Below are 15,823 nucleotides of genomic sequence, written 5' to 3'. Positions count from 1 at the left end.
TGGAAATCTTAACAATTTTAAGTTTAGCGGAAAATGTAAAACAATATTAGTATTTAATATGAGCGCTAGATTAATCACAAGATATTTTTTTATCAAAAAAATATTTGAGGTACATTCGTATTATTTTTTTTATAAATCTTTAAATTACATTTGGATTTATTTGACTCTTGAGAAGCTAAGGGTATGATTGGTTGGTTGTATATGTCGATGTATTATTATATAGTCACAAGATCTGTGTAATTGTCTTATAGGACTGGCTCGCGGGATGCAAAAATGTCCTTCCAGACTGGCTCTGCAGATACATAGATTTTAGACATTTCTAGGGAGCTAGGTTCGTTGAATGCAGACGTTTACCAAGCTAATGATGTTATTAGTGTACAATAGTACATATCAAGTGATATTAATACATTTTTAAAGAAGGTTAAGACATAATAATAAGATACTAAAATAAGAACTAGATAAAAATCATGGTCGTAACCTTGTATTATGCAATCGAAGAGCATATATTCTCAGTTAGACTAATAGATAGGGGTAACCAAACATTGACACTACCTGCTCCCGGATACCAGCTAGGTTCGACTCACACCATACGTGAGCGAATCACCAGGTTTTTCTACTTCTTTTTTAGGATTTATTAGGGCAGAATACTGCACGGCCCGGTCTGCTACGGACCAGGATCGCATGCAGTAGCTACTACTACTGCAAGTTAAGCAGTAGAAGCATCTAAGCCCTCCAAGGAAGCATCAAAGGCTAGGATGAAAGACCTTTTTTCTTTCTCATTTTCCCTCCCCCACGTGCTATCGATCTCACTTTTTGGAGGGATGGAGTACTCAGCATAAGAGGGTTGACATTATTTTTGTGAGTCACCGACAGTGTAAAAACTCAAGTCAAGTATGAAAATTACAGAAATAAACACTATGGAGCATATATTTTGAAAAATACAAAAATATATCTAGAGCAACTAAAGCTCAAATATATATATACTCCCTCCGTCCACAAATAATTGCACGTCTCGTTTTTTAGGTAGTCAAACCATTCTAACTTTGACTAAGTGTACATAAAAAAAGTAATCATATTTATGATGTGTAACAAATATTATTAGATTGATATTAGAATATACTTTCATAATAGATTTATTTGAAAATATAAACATTGATAGTATTTTCTATATACCTGTTTAAAGTTAAAAGAGTTTGACTCTTCGAAAAAATAAGACGTGCAATTATTTGTGGACGGAGGGAATAATAGTACCGCAGCTGTTTTTTGTCCCACGAGCAGCAGATGAAGCAGTCTACGCCTCCTCCTTGGGCCTTGTTTAGATTGAGGTTAGGAATCAGTATTTGGTACTGTAGCACTTTCGTTTGTATTTGACAATTATTATCCAATCATGACCTAACTAGGCTCAAAAGATTCGTCTCGTAATTTACAATCAAACTGTGTAATTAGTTATTTTTTTATCTACATTTAATACTCTATGTATGTGTCCAAAGATTTGATATGATAGAGAAAGAGTGAAAAAACTTGCAATCTAAACCAGGCCTAGGGTCGTCATGCTGCCGCATTCTTCCAAGCTGACACCACCGTGTCCGTGTTGTTCTCATGCTCGGCCATGTTTGCTAGTAATACGAAGTCATCTATTGGTAGAACGATTTTTCGAAAATTATTCCACCAAAAAATGACTTTAGGTAAAACCACTTGGGAAAAATAATTCTATTTTCACTTAAGCTTGTATATTGAGAAATTATTTGAATGGATCAAAATTATTTTTGAGATTTAGTTGTTCTAGGTAATTTTTTGTATTTTTCAACATATATACACCGTAGTGGTATATTTTTATATTTTTGTACTTGAGTTTGGCACTTCTGGTGACTCATAAATAGCGCCACTCTTTCTGTGCTGACTGTGCTTTCTAAAAAAAAAAGAGAGATCGATAACACAAGGGGGAGAAAAAACTGAGAGAGAAAATGGTCTTTCATCCTAGCCTTTGATGCTTCTTTGGAGGGCTGAGATGCTTCACTGCTTAACTTGCAGTACTAGTAGGTACTGCACGGGATCCTGGTCCGTCTGCTACTCTGCTGATACGCGTGACCGACCGAGGAATCTTCTGTTTGGATTCCAACGGCAGGAGCGTCCAAAAACGGTCGGGCGCCAGTAGCATCCAGATTACGCCGGACGGCCGCCGCGCCGGCCTCTGCTGTTCGTTTCTCGTCTCGTCTCGTCTCCGGTCTCTTCTGCTGATAATAAAGTGCTAAGCTAATCAGCAACACCGACCTGATCAGAAATTTCCAGCGCAAATAAACACTCTGTTCGCTTGATCGTATCAGTCATGATACAGTGCTTTTCTCTCACAACAAAACAGCATCAGCCGGCTTATAAGCCATAGAAACGATTAAGCGAACAAGGTGAAAAAAAAAATATGTATTGCTGGCGATGTGCTGTCCTTGGCTACCCGTGCTCTTCTCTTGGCAAGATATTCTTGTTAACTCCTCTGCTTTGCTGTTAATCTCTTCCTCAGACCTCAGCTGGTGGTAATCGGCGAGTGCCAATCATTCCTGACACTGTCAGTGTCTCTGTTTCTGCGTCGGCATCTCTGTCAGCTGCGTGCACGCCTTCTCTGATCTGGAGGTAGACGGGCATGGCATTGCAATGTTAACATTCTCAGATCTCAGTGTTTAAGATCGCCCGGCGTGACCTCTCTGACCTGGAGGCCAGAAGAACGTTCAGAGAAGGCGTTTCAAACTGACTGCTCCTTCCGGAAGAAAAAAAAAGAAATACGAGGAAATCAAACGGCGTTTTTGTCTCGTGTGTTTGTATGGGCATGCGAGCAGATGCCACTCTGATTCACTCTCTCGAATTGGCTGCAATGCGACAGGGTAGAAGTAGAACAGGACTAGAACTGCTAGCTAGTCATCCTCGGCTGCGTCTTCAGCAGGGAAGTGTGGGCATCACGAGAGGGCCTGTTCGGCTGGCCGCTGCCGGCTGTTCGGCTGGTGTGGCTGGCACTGTTGGTTGGTTTCGGCTGGTTCAACAGTGTTATGTGACAGTGAAACAAGTCGAAACAAGCCGAGCCGAACAGAATCGAGTGCTCGTTCAGGAGAGCGACATCATGCAGCGGTGGACGGACTCTAGGAGGTGCTTGCCCAAATCAATTCGTCGCGGATTCGATTCCTTGTTGGTTGGACGTTGTGGAAGGAAAGAAATGCGAGAACCTTCGATGGGACGACAAGGTCGGTGGCGCAGCTACTTCAGCTTGTTCGCTGGTTGGTTTCTGGGCTGATAAGCCCGACTGGTGCTGGTTTATTGTGAGAAAAAAACATTGTTGACTGACTGATAAGCTCTGGCTAAAACCAATAAGCGAACATGCTGATTGAAGATGAGATTGCCATGTGGACTGCAGCGGGGTACCGACACTTGGGCGTGCTGGACTTGCTTCGTCAGGCGGATTGAGGATGCTCTTCTTCTTAGTCGTGTATTATGTTTACTGTGTAATTACAACTGTGTGCGAGTCTGGTCATGGAAAAGGTGGATTACTGTATTGGGACGGTGGCGGTAACAAAACTCTATTCGTCTGCTTAACGAAATACGTGCCAACCCACGTTCTCGGGAAAAAAAAAAAGAACTGCTAGCTAGTAGTAGTACGACGTCTCACATGCACACAACAGAAACAACAGATTCATGGGTCTCGCCACCTTCTTGGCTTGCATTAGTGCTACCCGTGCTGTCAGTCCGGCGCTTTGGTTTGAGCCCTGGCTGGGGAGCTGCACCCAGGCACATGCATCCGACCCTAAACCAACGCCTGGGATGCATGCCTGTGCCAGGCAGATTTGACAGGGCGTCAACCAAACTAGCCGTGGATGTCGTCTCGTCTCACACTGCAAACTGCAAAGGCAAACGAAAACAGACGCCGGCCCGGTCCCGGAGCCCGGAGCCCCGGCCGGCCGGCCGGCCTCTCAGCCTCTGGTCCTCCTCCCTCCGTCCAATTCCCAACAAGTCGCTGTCTGTGACTGTAAGGCGGGCTCCAAAAGGCGCTCTCATTTCTATCTCATCTGGTTTAGCAAAACCAAATGGCAAGCAAATGCAAATGCATGCCTGCATCAGGCCAAAGGCGCTGAAACATTTGCGATTGGAGGCAGGCGGCGGCACCACCACCACCACCAGTCCACCAACACAGGCCACCGGCCAGCAGCATGGTCCCGGGGCGAGCGCACGCGCGTGTTCGTGTGAGGCAGAAGCATGCAGAACCAGCCTTGCCGGCCGGCTAAGCTGGCCGTAATCAGGCATTCAGGCTGCGCGTCTGTGCAGCAGCCAGCAGCGGATGGCCATTATGGTGACTCCCGGGGAGCACTGCTGGTAATCAATCGATCGGCATTAACGCATGCAGCAACAAATTAATTAAGTGCCAGTAGTGGCAGTAGTCTTAAAGGTGAACAAGAGCTGTTGTTAGTCTTACAGCGAAGTGACGCTTTGTCAGTGATGGAGATCAACCGTTCGACGGTAGGGAGAGGGAGATCTGGTGCAGTGCAGTGCAGACTTTTATGATGCAGCTACCAGAACAGTTATTATTAGTGTTGCTGTGGTTAAAACAGCATGAATGATTGCGTGCATCTAGAAGAAACTAGAGAAATTAGGAGAAGGGCGATGAGCCGATGACTGATGGGGAAACAAACGTCTCATCTCTGATCTCTCAATCCCTCACGGATGCATATGCAGCTGTGGCTGGCCCTTGGCCATGTTTTACGATCTTGATTCGGATCTTGACAGAAGAAAAGAATAGAAAAGAAACCTCTCGTCAGGTTTTGGATTACGATCTGTAGGCATGCGTGCGTGTTGTGTCTGCAGACAGACGGCAAGCGGCACTGAAACAGACACCTACTGGCTCATTCGCTTCGCTGAAAAAAGCCGAAACACTGTTTCAGCTGATTTAAACACGGTTCCGGCTAAAAAAAAAACTGAAAAAGACGGATTATAAGAAAAACGAACAGGGCCACTGTGTTCTCCGTTCGTTGTGATGGTGACTTAGGTCTGAGGTGAAGTAGATTTCAGGTGAGCAAATGGTACGGTATGCGATGTTTCGTTCAGATTCAGATGCTGAAAGAATCCAATGCTGACTGCCCAAGCCCCGAGGAACGCTGTCGTCCTACTACTATGTACGAGGTAGGTGTAGGCCTAGCGCTTTTTCGTGCCTGGTTGGTGCGGTTCCCTCAAGTTCCCTGCTCCAACTGTCGGAGGAAGAGGAGCGCTTCTATCCCGGGATAGTGGGATTACTGTATCTTTCTAAGGTCTGTTTGTATTATTTTTCTACTCCTTTCTAATGAAAAACGTGTCATGGTATGCGCCTCGGTTTCGATACTTCTGCTATGAGTCCGGCTTCTGCGATGCCAGAGCAGGAGCCGGAGCCGGAGAGGTGCTAAACGGGGCCTTAGTTGTCGTGGTCCTCATCCTGGATATGTAAAATCATGGACTAGTGTATCTCCGATGCAATGCAAGTTCCTACATTGGATCTTTGAATTGGATTCCCTCCTCATGTGCACTGCATGCAACTGGCAACTGCTAGGACGGCCATGGCAATGCCGTGCGTCTCCAATAATCTGCATGCAATGCACTGTCTGGTGACCAATGATTTATGAATTTCTGATGCTAGGAGCTAATAAGCTATGTATCCTACTCCTGTAGCCTGTAGGATCAGATCAGCGGCAGCTGCATGTGTTCATTCAGCAAGATGGTAGATAGATAGATAGCAATAGCATGTACAATTAGCTCGACTGTTTTCTGTTTAGGAGATGCAATAAATTTGCTCCAGAGCCTAATGGGGTGATCAGATCTGCATTGCTGCTGCTACATTACATAGTGTAGCATGCATGCCTGTGCGGCATTGCCCGGGCTGCCATTTGGAAGGACACAACACAACACGTTGGAGTACTCGGCCTGCAGATCACCGGATTCGCTATGCTTGCCGTGGTGCTGTGTCCGGCCAGCTGCTGTCACTGTACTCTTGGCACATGGGTTGCTCATGAGCCACGGAGGCATCCAGTCAGTCACTGCCTCACTCTCGCTCCTCTTCTCGATCTCTCTCTTCCTTGGGGCTGCTCGATCTGACGAAAATGGCTGGAATCGGAATCATACAGTGTCACCCAACAATACTCTGGTTGAATTGAAGGCATTTGGTCCCATGGCTTTGGCTCCGGTTGGAAGAGAGAGCAGTGTGGCGGTTTGTGCAAGCTTCCAATGTAGTACCTCCATCTCAATTTTGGCTCCCGAGAACACTCAGTTTTTTCCTTCACTGTCTTCTTCCTACTCCCGACACGTCACCGCCGCCCACCGGCCACCGCGCCCCCCGTGACGACCTCCTCCTTCCCCTCCCCCCACCGCCGTCATGGCCAGGACATCCCGCACTGACCTAGCCTGGCCGCCTCCTACGCCACTGGAACCCTAACCACCGACCCCACCAGCTAGTTGGCCTGCCTCCCTCGAGGCCCTTCTAAGCTCACTGGAGTTGGAGAAGAAGAGAGGGAGAGGAAGAGAAGAGAAGAAAAAAAATCTGAGTGTTGAATTACTCTAAAACACTCGAGTGTTGTATAGTATTTCTGCAAAAAAAAATGTAATCCTAAGTCTAGATTGAATCAAACTTCCTCAATTTTGATAAAGCTATTAAAGTTAATATAAAATACTATCGATATTTAAGAAATAAAATTAATTAATATACTATAAAAAATTATAAAGTACTTTTTATATATTTGGTTAAACCTAAGAATGTCTAACTTCTTTAGAAACAAGAAGTATATCTTTTTTTTAAGACGTATGAAGTATATTATATATCTCTAATAATAAAAAGATAAAATTTCTGACTTTTTTTTTCGTCCAGCCCATTCAATTTTAATTTGGCCCCACCGTCCCAGTCCACTCGCTTCGATCCGCCCATTCGCTCCATGCAGCGCACCTCATGCTCATGGGATTTACATCACGTCGCTCGGCACGCCGCCGCCGCATCGCTTCCCTCCCGCGCCGCCGATGCTTCCATTCAGCACCGCCGCCACTCCTGTCCCGCGCCGCCGCTTCTCACGTCGCGCAACGCTGCTGCTCCTCAAGTCCGTGCGCAGGGACGAGGTTGCCGCTCCTCTCGTCCAGGGCAGGAACGGAGGCGCAACTAGGAGCTCTAGGCGAGGAAGAACGGAGGCGGCCACCGGCGGCGAATGCAGCGGAGGGCGCGCTGGGCTGGAGGAGGTTCTGCGCGGGCGGGGCGGGCGTCTCGGCTGGGCGACAGCCAGCTGGGAAGCCACCGCCGGCGGCGGCCGGGCTTGCGAGGCGGGGTGGTGCGGCTCGAAGGTGCTGCCATAGAGGAGCCAGCCAGCTAGGCTTTGCGAGTCAGAATCAGAATCCAGTCAAACGAAGACACCTGCTCGGATCGGGACACCAGCTCAGATCGGGAAAAAAAATTCGATCGGGACAGCTCAGATCGGGAAAAAATCCATGGTAAGTTCTACATGAACTCAAGTTCGACACAAACTCCTTCACTTTTTTCATATTTATATATTATAGAGATCTCGGTTGAAAAATGGGATATCCTGTTTTTGCAGGCTTACAATCCTGATCCCGCCGAGCTGACCAAGTTCAGAAGTTCCTCATCTCGCCTTTCAATCCTGTTCTCGCCGAGCTGGACAAGAACAAAAGCGGATCAAGCAAGGTTTGCTTCTTGGTGTGGCTATTTCATCCTCTTCACTTATTCTTCTGACGTTCTGCTGAAAGAGTAGTTCTTAAAGAATTTTTGAAGATTTTAGCATGTAGGAGTATACTGAGGATTTGCTAAATTTGGACATTCATTATAGGTTCCATGCAGGTAAGCTGTTATTCCTTGATCAGAAGCTCCTTTACTTGTGCAAGTATGGAGGCAGCAAGCTTGTCAGCGTGGGTGCTGTGAAATGGCTTGACACTGAGATCTGGAACTCACATGTTTCAGTTTGGATCTGAAAAACAAGGTTGCGTAGCCTCCTCCACAATCATGTATGTAACTTTCTTTCTCATTTTCTTCAGAGTATAAAGTCTTCCTCATTTTCGAAAATTATTAGGCTTCCTGTGGTAGTTTCCAAATTGGCAGCCTCGAGGTCATGGTGCCCACTGCTGTGTTGCCTGGCATCACCGCATCAGCTTCCATCCCCCTGCTTTGGACTTCAGAGGGGTCTGAGTCTCCGAGATGCTTATAAAGGTGAATAACTGGATGAATTTGTGTTGTTGGTATTGTTCTCTTTGCTTAGAAACAATTATTGGTCAAATTTATGTCCTAATTGATTTGTTTCTTAAAGGCGAAAACTGTTAATGCAGGTTGTCCATTCTGTTTTCAGTTTGCAGGCTACATGCAGCTCGATTTAATTATCTATTTTTTGATCCATATACATGTGCGTACCACATGAACTTTTCCCTTTAGAGGGAAATTTTGGGAAGGGCCTGGTATTAACTACAGTGATTCCACATGCAAATCGGTAATATCACTTGACTATATTTGTCACAGTATATACCTGTCAAAAAAAAACTTATGATGTTGGGTTCTATACCGATCTTTATATGCTTATTGAGAACTGCCTCATTGGCTATGGAAAGTGACTTTACCGTGCATATTCTGTAAGCGTTACTTGTAAAAAAAAAAAGTTACTGTAAACTTCATAAAGAGAAATATTTGCGGATTACAAATTTTGCTATGTGATTACAATATACCGTCGGTAGTATGCAATATGATGTATGTTTGGGAGGAAATATTCTGCAAATTGTTTGCCTGAAATTCAAGTATTCAACAGTCTGATCAGGATTGTTTCTTGACCCAAACATACCTGGCAGATCATCCTTCGAAGAAAGCTTGGGATTGCACTTGTGACTTGTTGCTTTCATGGTCATGGAGGAGTCACAAAAGATTCAGGAGAAAGCGACTGAGATATATGAATTTCGCGGCATTTCAAACTCATCTTTCTGTCTCCTTTTTTTAGAGGTGATATACATATATATTTGATATGTGATGTAACTTAGGGTCCGTTTGGATGTAGATATTGAAGGGGCTAGAATTGAATTGGGTTCAATACAAAGCAGCCATGGTATTGAAATGGCCACAATTCGAATATTATTGTTTGGATGACCATTGAATTGGGTTTTGGAATCATAGCAAGCAGCCCAAATCCGTTTCTTGTTTGGATGCAAAAGCATGGAATTGAAACGTTGGGGAAGCTTGACACCGGTCATGGCGGACGGAGGTTGGCAGAGGCCACCACGGCGGGCCACGGCAGGGCGAGCTCAACCACGACCATGGCGGGCGGATCTCGGGCTCAGCAGCCGCGGCTTGGGGAAACTCGAACCCAGCCATGGCGGCCGGATCTTGGTAGCCGAGACCATGGGGGAGCTCGACCTAGTTAGGCGACCGGATCTCGACAGACATGGCCATGGGGGAGCTCGACCCTAGGTAGGCGGCCGGATCTCGGCAGACGCGGCCATGGGGGAGCTCGACCCCAGCCAGGTCGGATCACAGCGGGCCACGGCAGGGCCGCACCGGCCATGGAGAAGAAGGGGCACGCCGTCCATGGAGAAGGGTGCGCCGGCCATGAAGAAGAAGGGACGCGCCGACCATGGAGAAGAAGGGCCACGCCGGCCATGGAGAAGAAGCGACGCAGCATGGGCGACCTCTGCGTCAGTGTCACGTGCGTCGGGGGGTGCTGGGGAAGAAGCTGCGCAGCAGGGGCGCCCTCCGCGTCAGGCCTCCGTGCGTCGGGGGCGCCGGGGAAGAAGCGCCGAGGCGTGTCGGGGGGCATCGGGGGACGAATGCCGCACAATACGAAGGGGTCTGGCTCGGTATTAGAGATGAGGATGAGCAGATATAGCCAATAACGATTGGTATTGGGTTCAAATACCAATTCCGAATTCTTAGCCATCTAAACAGCGGGATTGACAGCTACACAATACCAATTCCAATTCATGAGTCCCAATATCTACATCCAAACGGGGCATTAAGAAATTTTAAGCAATTGTAATCCCTTTTGCAACAAGACTCCCTTAACTATACCCGCTTGTAGTTTGTTGTTTTGGGTAGAAACAAATGTGGTAGCTTAGCTTTGTTCAGTATAAATATTTAGCAATGGTTATACTGATATTTTACTGGTTATCAGTTGGACCATATTGGATGGCCATGCTTTGATTTTCTTTGGTTGTTACTTCTGCAAGAACAATCAGTAAATGCTGGATGGATATAATGAAGTCATGAAGTAAGTTTATTTAGTGGAGTATCATGTCTTCGATGCTCAAATTGCTCGTATGTGTCTTACAAAAGCTTCCTACTGAATTGAGACATACACATCATAGGAATTTTATTCCATATCAAGAAGTACTTTCCCAATTTGGCTCTTCAATTATACGTACATCTGTTGTGCAAGCTGATATTTATTTGAGTTTGATGTTTAATAATATTTTTTCACCCGTTACAACGCACGGACATATTTGCTATATCAAAAGTAGGAACCCATGCACCTAGGCGGGCAGCCCATTAGTTCAAGGTTTATACGTAGTTTTCTTATGTCTCAACAAGTACAACTCATACCACACACACAGGCGCACAAACATTGTGTCCAAGCTAGACCTATACATGTACCTAAAGACACACATGCGGTTTAGAGGTATTTGCAAATCATCACCCAGACTCTAAGCGTAATAGACACGTAACTTGACCATTGTGGAACATCCGCACTTGAGGCCTGCTCGAAGCCTCAAACATAGATGACGGTGCTCGATCGAGCAAACCGGACCACTCAAGTCATCGGCTTATTCGCAGTTGCTGAGATATTATAGGGTTTAGATGCTGAAAGGAGCAGCGGTATCTTCATTCTTCCATTCTCCGTGCATTTCTCTCTTTCCGATCAGGCTTCACTTCAGAATGTGACCAATCTTGCTTCTTCTTCTTTCGCGTGAGAGAATGTGACCAATCTGTCTGTGCCTGTAGCCCTGTGTATTAGAATATGAATAGCCTAGAAGGAAGAGTCTTAGCATACGAACAGTCATGTAACTTGTATTATAAACACTTGTTCAATGGAAACTCAAGCTAGTTATTCTCACATCACATTTGAGTTGTTTTTGTTTCGTGTAATTTTGCTGTAAATAACGTTGTCTTTTTTCCTTTTTATTCGTCTATTAAAAATTTGGCAAAGTTTTTACCGCCTTTCTAAAAATTTCTCACATCACATTCATAGTATCCAACAACGTTTAAGTCTAGCACTCTAGCTTTGGTAACTAGTAGTACGGTTAAAGTATTAGATTTGACGGAAATCCTCTGCAATATTTTGTTGATTTTCTGCTGGTTGCATTTTTTTTTTTTGAAACAAGCTGCTGGTTGCATTTCATTGCGATTGACTCTAGGAAATGCATGTCTTTGTGGGCCAAAAGAACAGCACGTGCTACTATACATTTGGTGTGTTCATTTCATTCACAAGCCTCATGGGCCTTCAGGCAAAGGAGCAGTGGCGCAGGTGCGTAGCTAGGATTTTAAACTGTTTCTCAAACAAAACAAAAAACAAGGTTTGTAAACTAGGATGGTCAATTTAACATATATATCATGGCTTTCACACTGATATAATGGTTATTTCAACAACATGTCCTGGTTGATTGAACAAGACGACAATTTTTATTTCCTTTTTTTTTTAAGAATAAGAATAATATGACGATCTCTTGTGATCAACTAGTCAACAGTACATGGATCTAGTCTAATCTGACAGGTACTTTTGTACATGAGTAGGAACGATGTTGACATAGTGAGGAAAGCTGGAACGATGACAGTGAATGAATGATTCGTCATTTCCCTTGGCCATGCATGGTAACCTTGGGCGTTGATCCAACTGGACTAGCCCTGCATCTGCATGCTGATCAGATATGATCCAATACTAGTAAAACACAAAATCTCCTGTGAATAAAAGTTGAGATGGCCGAGTTGGTCTAAGGCGCCAGATTAAGGTTCTGGTCCGAAAGGGCGTGGGTTCAAATCCCACTCTCAACACTATTTTTCCCTTTTTAACTCTTGTTCTTGTATTGCCCAAACCCCACTCTCAACATTATCTTTTAGCTACTCATGTTCTTGTATTGTTTGTACAAAAATGTTGAGGCTTATAGATTTCAGCCACAAGATCAAATATATTCAGACCGTGTGGACGTTCCGTTGTGAATCATATCAAGTGGGTCAAATCGCCAGGTTGTAACAAAGCCAACAGAAAGCATTTTTTTTACCGAAGTGAATATATACATACATATGTGACATGCTACTTTTTAATGTTTTTACATTATGGCCCCGTTCGCTTGTCTTACATTATGGCCCTGTTCGCTTGCTGTGAGAGAAAAACACTATTCCGGCTGAAAAAAGAAGTCGAATAAGACATTTTTAAGACAAGCGAACGGGGCCATAATGTAAAATATCACTTGTCAATAAACACTTGTTTCAGCCTTTCAGGGGTTTCTTTCCATACTCTTTCTTTAAAACAAGTGATTGTTTTCAACTACTCTCTTTGTCCCTTTTTAAGTGTCGCTACGGTACTTGTGTTGGTCAAACATTCTTAAATTTGACAAGGTTTATGGAAATATTAGCAGTATTTGTATCTCCAAATAAGCTTATTATGAAAATAGTTTCAATGATCTATCTAATGATACTAATTATGTATTGTAAATATTCAAAAAATATTTTCTTGTATATATGTATTCAAATTTAAGTACATTTGATAACAAAAAAGAATGGCGAGAGATAGTACCATAAAGGTATCCACAACAACAAGGAGGTGAGCATAGTGGAGTTGTGTAGGATCCAAGACAAACGAAAGTTTGTTCTACGATAAATCTAATGACATTTATTTGGTACTTATCATAAATATTTTCAATTTTATTTTTCTTTTAAAAAAGTCAATCTTGAGATAGTTGCTAGAATAACAATCTTGAGATAGTTGATACATATAGGCCCCGTGAACTAGCGTCGTGTTCGCTTGGCTTATAAGCCGTATTTTTTCAGCCAACGAACAGTATTTTTGTATCACAATAAATCAGCCAACAGTACTTTCAGTCATAGCTTATCAGCCAAGCGTACAGGGCGTAGGAGTCTAGGAGCCGGTGAAACATGCTCCTGTCAAACAGGCCCATCCTACCATCATGGAACCGATTAATTAAAGTATGAGGTGAAAGGTGGTAATGTGAGATCAATCATAAGAAACCATATCATTGCACTAGACCAAGCGTGGTCCATGGAGAAGGAACTCTACGCTGTATGTTCACCTACAACATGTATGGCCAAGCATCATTCAGATTCAGCTCTGCCTCCCATGTACATACATACACACACAAAACATCTAGTCCTCTCTTCTCCTCTATGAAAGGTCACTCATATGTACAACACAACACAACTGAGTAGCAAACATGTGGCAGTGTGTGAGTGTGATCCTATTCCATGAAGCAGATCAAGCTGGGCTCTACACTTTCTCCTTGACAAATGCAAAGGTGACCATCCAAACGAGGCACAGGACGACCCAGCCGCCGCAGGACAGCGGCGCCGAGCCTGCGGTGAGCCCCGTCGGGTTGTCGTAGCCGCCGTACATGGAGTTGCCCCCGGGGTTGTTGGCGTTGAGCACCGTGGAACCGGAGCCCCCTCCCATGGTGCCCGACATCCCTCCCGCTGGGTTGTAACCGGTGCCCGACACCCCCGGAGTGTAACCGCTGGGCACGCCGCCGCCCGTCATCCCCGGGCTGTAACCGGCGCCGAAACTGCATGAGTTAGTTGCGACATCGATGCAGTCAGAACACAGTCATGCATGGTGATATGATCATGCTGATGCGTGATGGCAGAATGAGAATTTTGGGATGGATCAGGATCGCTCTTACCCTGCTGATGTCTGGTACATGCAAGTTCCTGAGCCTGCAAAGGTTGGTTGGCAAAAGCCAATGCGAGTGTTCTGTTAGATGAGCAACAGTGCAGCAAGCAGATTCGTGTGTTCCTGGTGGCTTACTTGGGTTGACGTTGACGAGCATGCCGGCGCCGCCGAAGTCGCAGCTTGCCGCCGACGGGTTGCGCTGGAAGTAGCTGTTGAAGGCGTAGGAGGCGTGCGCCTGCAGCGTGTTGGGGTTGTAGCAGGTGCCCATGGGCTGGATGGGCGAGCAGTCGGCGCCGCCGATGCCGCACGCGTAGTCGATCGCGTCCTGGAGGGTGGTGTCCATGATCCCCGATTTGGCGACGAACCACGCCTGCCCGGCCACGGTGGGCGCGCCCGGCTGCACCGTGCCGGTGCCGGGCATTGTCGTCGCCGGAGGCTGGTACACCGGCTGCGTTGCCGGCATGCCGCCGCCGACGCCGACGCCGCCCTGCTGCGGGTACGGGTACGTGGTCACTGGGTTGGTGGCCGGCCACGTTCCCGGGAACTGCGACGTCGTCGTAGCCGTGTTCGTCACGGCGGGGGCTGCCGGATTCGTCACCGTCCCCGGCATGGTGGTCGGCGCGGCGACCGGGTTCGTGAAGGGGGATGGCACGGTCACCGGCGGCATCGTCGGCGTCGTCGGCTCCGGGTACAGCGGCGGCAGGTTCGGGTTGGTCGCGAACCCGTTGCCCGGGTTGGTCGACGGCACGGTGACGAATCCCGGGGCCATCGGGTTGGCCACGGGGTTCGTGGCTGGCACGGTCACTGGGTTGCTCACGGGCGTCGTCGCCGGGTTGCTGACCGGCGAGAACTCGTCGTGCGCCGTTGCTCTTGCCTCACCGAGCTCCCGCCGAGGGGAGGACACGTCCACTAGAACACCCAACAACCTCACCCAGCTTGGCCATTGCCACCGCACTTGGAGCCGCACGGCTCTTGATATGGATCACGACACCGGCGCCGGCGCCGGCGCCCAACAGAGCGGCAACTTCAGCGACGACCTCTTCGATCCCCGCGTCCACGGAAAGCTCACTGTCTGCTTCTGCCTCCGTCTCCACCCGAACAAGAACAAACGAACCTGTCCTCCTGACGAATTCTACGACCTTGCCCCACCGCTTCTTGCCGGCACGGGCACGATCCTTGGCGACGATTCGAAGAGAAGACAGCGAGAGCTCCGGCGAGACCTTGACGCTCTCCGCCAATCCGGCGTCGCCGAGAGAAGCCTGAAATGACTGCAAAGTGCGGCGCAGCGCACCGAGCTGCGTGTCGGTGGCCGTGACGATGATGTTGCTGACATTGAGACGCCGGTTGGGACCAAGAACTTCGTTAACAAATGAGCCGGCGGCGGCGAGAGGCTCCGATCTGCATGGCTTCAAGAAGAGGTAGGCAGTTAGGCACGCTGCTTGTCAGTGACCATGACTCTGTACTCAGTGATGACTGAGCTGGATAGTGTCTTGACCTGTGTCGAATCATATGATAGCTCCACAAATACTCCTGAAATTAAAGAAAAATAAGATATACTTTGTTTCAGGAAGGTAAAAAAAAAATCATCAAGTATATATGCCAACTGCATCAATGGAACAACATTTTGCTAATCAGTAGCTGCCTAAGTGTGGACAGGTTGACAAAAACTTCATGATAAAGGAAAGATATTTCAGAAACTAAAAATGATACTGACCTGAACAGCAGATTGTTTGAGGGAAGAGGATACAGCAGAAGAAGAATGTGAGAGCAAGAGGGCAGGCAGGTGCCATTGAAGAAGAGAGAGAGAGATCTTTGCAAGCAAGGATGTGGCTGAGCTGAGCAGCCTCTGGCGAGGGGAATGAGCTGGAGATGGCAGTGGGGAAGGAAGGGGTAGGAGAAAGGGGCTATGCAAATTTAAGTACAAGGGGAGCAAAGCTTGTGTGTCCCTGTGTGACACAAAG

At 46.6% G+C, this 15,823-nt stretch overlaps 1 long non-coding RNA gene, 1 other non-coding gene and 1 pseudogene across 6 annotated transcripts; 2 read left to right on the top strand and 1 right to left on the bottom strand.

The window, feature by feature from the left end:
* The first annotated feature begins 6,928 nt into the window (after positions 1–6,928).
* Positions 6,929–9,082, top strand: LOC136480826 (uncharacterized). Of its 5 annotated transcripts, none has more exons than XR_010764628.1 (5): positions 6,929–7,470; positions 7,575–7,681; positions 7,824–7,973; positions 8,064–8,200; positions 8,317–9,082. It is a non-coding gene; the product is annotated as an uncharacterized lncRNA (long non-coding RNA). The 5 variants fall into 5 exon arrangements; XR_010764627.1 differs by having other exon boundaries at positions 8,064–8,474; positions 8,827–9,082; XR_010764624.1 differs by having other exon boundaries at positions 8,064–9,082.
* A 2,850-nt stretch (positions 9,083–11,932) lies between these two features.
* On the top strand, positions 11,933–12,013 carry TRNAL-AAG (transfer RNA leucine (anticodon AAG)). The gene has a single exon. It is a non-coding gene; the product is annotated as a tRNA-Leu (tRNA).
* Positions 12,014–13,205: 1,192 nt separating this feature from the next.
* Positions 13,206–15,696, bottom strand: LOC136480816 (uncharacterized; annotated as a pseudogene).
* Positions 15,697–15,823: the final 127 nt, after the last annotated feature.

The sequence above is a fragment of the Miscanthus floridulus genome, chromosome 1 (genome assembly GCF_019320115.1).
Source record: "Miscanthus floridulus cultivar M001 chromosome 1, ASM1932011v1, whole genome shotgun sequence".
NCBI lineage: Eukaryota > Viridiplantae > Streptophyta > Magnoliopsida > Poales > Poaceae > Miscanthus > Miscanthus floridulus.
This window is presented reverse-complemented; position numbering and strand designations above follow the sequence as displayed.